This window comes from Triticum urartu, chromosome 1 (assembly GCF_003073215.2).
Source record: "Triticum urartu cultivar G1812 chromosome 1, Tu2.1, whole genome shotgun sequence".
NCBI classification, from domain to species: Eukaryota; Viridiplantae; Streptophyta; class Magnoliopsida; order Poales; family Poaceae; genus Triticum; species Triticum urartu.
In genome coordinates this window covers 262,785,218-262,790,405 of record NC_053022.1, presented here as the reverse complement: position 1 = coordinate 262,790,405, position 5,188 = coordinate 262,785,218, and the positions used below count along the sequence as shown (strand labels likewise).

The 5,188-nt window shown below is 38.6% G+C and overlaps 1 long non-coding RNA gene across 1 annotated transcript; it reads left to right on the top strand.

Moving 5' to 3' along the window:
• Positions 1-558: 558 nt before the first annotated feature.
• LOC125506905 lies at positions 559-1,703 on the top strand. The gene is made up of 3 exons (XR_007282793.1): positions 559-647; positions 856-932; positions 1,418-1,703. It is a non-coding gene; the product is annotated as an uncharacterized LOC125506905 (long non-coding RNA).
• Positions 1,704-5,188: the final 3,485 nt, after the last annotated feature.

Below are 5,188 nucleotides of genomic sequence, written 5' to 3'. Positions count from 1 at the left end.
GCGCCTCCTGATCCATGGCCGCCTTTTTCCCAGCCGCAGGATCGATGTTGGGTGCCATGACCAGCCTCTTGCGCAGCTCGTCCATGACGTTGGGGCTTCTGTAGAGAAGAAACGAGGGAGGGAGATGAGCAGAGAGGGGAGGAGGATAAACAGAGGAAGGAGGGGGAGAACAAGGGAAGAAAAGAGCAGAGAGAAGGGGCGGCGCCGCTCCGGTGAGCTGCAGCTGGGGTCCTCGGTGGCTGCCTACTGCGTGGTTGTGTCGTTGAAGCTCACATGCTGGAATGTTTATGCACAACTGAAGTTGGCACATTCAGTTCTGCATATATCGAACAGCCTTCAAAACTTCTGAAAGCAAAGAGCTGGAGAACCATCCTCTAGACTCTCTTGTATCCCCACAGATTATTTTGCTTCCAAACTTCTGATAAACACAGCAGCTTCCAATGCAATTTCACTTGCCAGATGTTGTTATTCAGGTTGTCATCATACTATATCAGCTTCAAAGTTTATTTTTAATCTCATGTAGTCAATATCTGAGCCTGAACACTCAAACTACTACATGAGGAGGATTTCCGTAGTATCCCTGGGCTGGAATAGAATTCCTTGATTTGACGTCAAGCATTGGCAACTGCAGAATACATTGTCTCGGGGTACAATCACACTTGATTCTCAAACAATCATTGATTCATGAATTGCAGCATGGTGAACCCAAGATGTCCAGAGCCTCTCTTGTGAATCACATTGCTTACAATGATTTCATGATTGAGGTCTCACATATGAGTTATGGTATTTCTATCCTTAAAAGTATGTAATAAATCCACAATTCAGTTTGAGTTATGCACTTGCTTTTTTAATCAGGATTATACGATTATTAAAGCACATACATCGAAGTTTTAATATAGGCAGGTTGCGTGCACACGCACCTCTTTGCCCAGGTGGGCAATTTTCAGTTCTATCTGTCGTATTATTTTTTAAATATAGTGGCATCTCAACTACCCTCTTGTGAACCGATTAGCCATTGTTTTGCTAAAAATAGCAATTACATATACATTTAGTCAATCTTTTTGCATATCTCCTTCCATGCTATGATTGTCATCTTGAGAAAAAATAGGCAAAACGGGTAAAGTTGTATAAGCTCTTTATGTTTGCAAATTTTTGTTTCGGGGGAACTAGAGGATCGAGGATTTCAATTTGTCAGGGCTCGTAGAATGTCAAAAGATGATTTCTAGATTAAACTTAACGTCGATCAGACTGGTTTCTATAGTGAGTTATGCTGAGGAACTTGCATCCCGAGTTAGGTATGCAGTTGAGACCAACACACTGAGTGCAGCAGACGGATAAAACTTTTGCATGGTTTCTTACAACTGTAAGTCTTTCCATGTTCAACTATTCTCACATTATTACTGTCTGATCACTACAGGTGTACTTGATGACACATATGCCCTTTGTATGGTTGGTAAACAGAAGGTGGCCACGTTGCTGCATTTGATTGTTGCATACAAGGATGAGACTGAGTATAATGTGCTTGCACATGCCATCAACTCACTACTCTTCCTATTCTAATTAATTTTTGTTGTTCCTAAACTTGATCTTGTTCTAATGATCATTTATCATGCAGTCTCTTCTAGCTTTTCAGAAATCCGTCCCTTGCAAGTGAGGTGGCTGGGATGCCAAGAGTGGGGAGGGTCACCTGAATACACTGTTAAGAGTTACACTCTTAACTGCTCTTGTGGAACTAGGCCATCAGGCTACCATAGACGAGATTGTCCGTTAATTTCATCACCATTGTCTATGTCAGAGGATCACATATCTGGATGTCATTGCTTGCCAAATAAAAAATGAAGAATAGTTATGTTAGGAAGCTACACTAGCTTTGACGACCTGAGCATTCATGGAATGTTTTCTGGCATCCAATACATTGAGTACTCTTTGAAAGAGAAAATGTATACATGCTTCAGTGAATGGCCACCCCCTTCTATTTCAGTAACAGTGCAATTGCTATCGGTACTTGCTAATCAGTATGAACTAGCATTGCGGGGAAAACTTTCTCCAAAGCTCTTACAGAGTCCCCAAACTTTTTCAACATAACCACGCATCAATTCACTTCAGCTATGACATAATACTTTCCGTTCTTAGTCATATCTATGACTGTTAAAATATGCATTCTTATTTTCATACTGCGTTCTATATTATTAGTTTTGTCTAAAGCATGAATTGATGACTTTTCAGGTGTAAAGGAAGTGAAGTGTGAACCCAGTGTTTCTTTTGACTACTCCAAGTCTGAAATGAATTCCATGAGGAGGGAAAGGCTGATTTGAGTGCTTGAAATAAAGGAGGAGCATCCTAAGAAGCAGGTATTTGCTGACTAACTATAATAATTTTCTCTTTTTATTAAAAATGAAGCGTTGTGCATCATTAATTTATCTTTCTCGACTTGGTTTAAGTTAATGTCCACTTGAGTGTTTGGTAATGCTGAGATGTACTTGTACAGCTGCCCATGCCCTTTCAGTGCATTTGTGCGTTCGCACTCTCAGTTTAGAAGTGCTTCCTTTTGTACAATTGGTTTTTTGTCCAATTCAGGTCACACTGAAGAAAATGTTTATTGCATGTTTGTGTTTGTTTTTTCAAGCGTGGCTTGTTATCATTATTATGTGCAGTAACCACCCTTTTGGGTTTGCTGCATATGGTCAATCTTGTCGTAAATCTACTGTAGGTGTAAATTTTTGCCCTTATGTCCTATGAAAAGCTTACTCTTTCACGTCTCTAGTCGGGTTGGAGAAAAAGATCAGTTTCATCTGTTGTGAAAGTGGAAGGTAATTAGACGTCAGAAGATTACAAGGAAAGATAAAGTATGTCTACTTATGTCGTTGTTATTCTTACTATGGATGATTTCTGTTGTTACAACCTTTTTTATCTAGAGCAAAATAGTAGATTTCCTTACTGCATGTATTTATATTACAAGTTTAAAAATATACACAGCAAAACATAAAATAAATAAAACAAATAGTAAAAGGCAGAGCCCTTTTATCTCTTTAATGCTGGGGCTTCCTTTGAACAAAGAAGATACTACCGCTGATACAAAGTTGTACTGAATGAACGATAATTAATAATATGGATTCGAAGAAGTATGTTTAATTATGAGTAATTTTTTAGGTAATATCCATCTAGGTTGGTTTGCTTGCTGCTGCTGCAATTGTTATTCTAGGTTGGTTTGCTTGCTGCTTTTATTACTTTAGATTTATTGTATTGCTATATTTTTTCTTATTCAGGCGAATAAATTTACATGGAATCATACCACATGAGCTCACATCGCGATCCACAAACGACCCATCTCTTTAGAGAGCGGTCGTTGTCCCACGACACAGTTTCTTGACCTGCCAACCATGATTCATAGGATAGGAAGTGGTGCTCTCTCCTGGTGCAACGCACGGGCATTTGTGCTAGTAATATAAAAGTGTAAAATAAAGCCCATTAACATCCAAAAGAGATAATATAATAGCATGGAATAATCAAAAATTATAGATACGTTGGAGACGTATCAGCATCCCCAAGCTTAATTCCTGCTCGTCCTCGAGTAGGTAAATGATAAAAATAGAATTTTTGATGTGGAATTCTTTCTAGAATATTCTTCAATGTATTTTTCTCTATTGTGGCATGAATGTTCAGATCTGAAAGATTCAATATTAAAGTTTATTGTTGACATAAAAATATTAATACTCCAAGTATGTTAATCAAGCAATTATGTCTTATCAAAATACCATAGCCAAAGAAAATTTATCCCTACAAAGTCATATAGTTTGGCCATGCTTCATTTTCGTCACACAAAATGCTCTCATCATGCACAACCCTAATGATAAGCCAAGTAATTGTTTCATACTTAGCTTTTTCAAACTCTTTCAACTTTTACGCAATATATGAGCGCGAGCCATGGACATAGCACTATGCGTGGAATAGAATATGATGATTGAGGTTGTGTGAGAAGACAAAAAGGGAGAAAGTCTCACATTGACGCGGATAATCAATGGGCTATGGAGATGCCCACCGATTGATGTCAATGCAAGGAGTAGGGATTACCATGCAACAGATGCACTAGAGCTATAAATATATGAAAGCTCATCAAAGAAACTAAGTGGGTGTGCATCCAACTTGCTTGCTCACGAAAACCTAGGGAATTTGAGGAAGCCCATCACTGGAATATACAAGCCAAGTTCTATAATGAAAAATTCCCACTAGTATATGAAAGTGACAAAATAAGAGACTCTCTATCATGAAGATCATGGTGCTACTTTGAAGCACAAGTGTGAAAAAAGGATAGTAACATTGTCCCTTCTCTCTTTTTCTCTCATTTATTTATTATTATTGTTGTTTTTTTATTTGGGCCTTCTTTATTTTCTTTTTTTGACTTTTTTCTTTCTTTTTTTCTTCTTTTTTTTTCATCCGGAGTCTCATTCCGACTTGTGGGGGAATCATAGTCTCCATCATCCTTTCCTCATATGAGAAAATGCTCTAATGATGATCATCACACTTTTATTTTCTTGCAACTCAAGAATTACAACTCAATACTTAGAACAAAATATGACTCTATGTGAATGCCTCCGGCGGTGTACTGGGATTGCGATGAATCAAGACTGACATGTATGAAAAAATTATGAACGGTGGCTTTGCCACAAATATGATGTCAACTACATGATCATGCAAAGCAATATGCCAATGATGATACGTGTCATAATAAATGGAACAGTGGAAAGTTGCATGGCAATATATCTCGGAATGGCTATGGAAATGCCATAATAGGTAGGTATGGTGGCTATTTTTAGGAAGATATAAGGAGGCTTATGTGTGATAGAGCATATCATATCACGGGGTTTGGATGCACCGGCGAAGTTTGCACCAACTCTCAAGGTGAGAAAGGGCAATGCACGGTACCGAAGAGGCTAGCAATGGTGGAAGGGTGAGAGTGCGTATAATCCATGGACTTAACATTAGTCATGAAGAACTCACATACTTATTGCAAAAATCTACAAGTCATCAAAACCAAGCACTACGCGCATGCTCCTAGGGGGATAGATTGGTAGGAAAAGACCATCACTCGTCCCCGACCGCCACTCATAAGGAAAGCAATCAAAGAACACCTCATGCTTCAAATTTGTCACATAATGTTCACCATACATGCATGCTACGGGACTTGCCA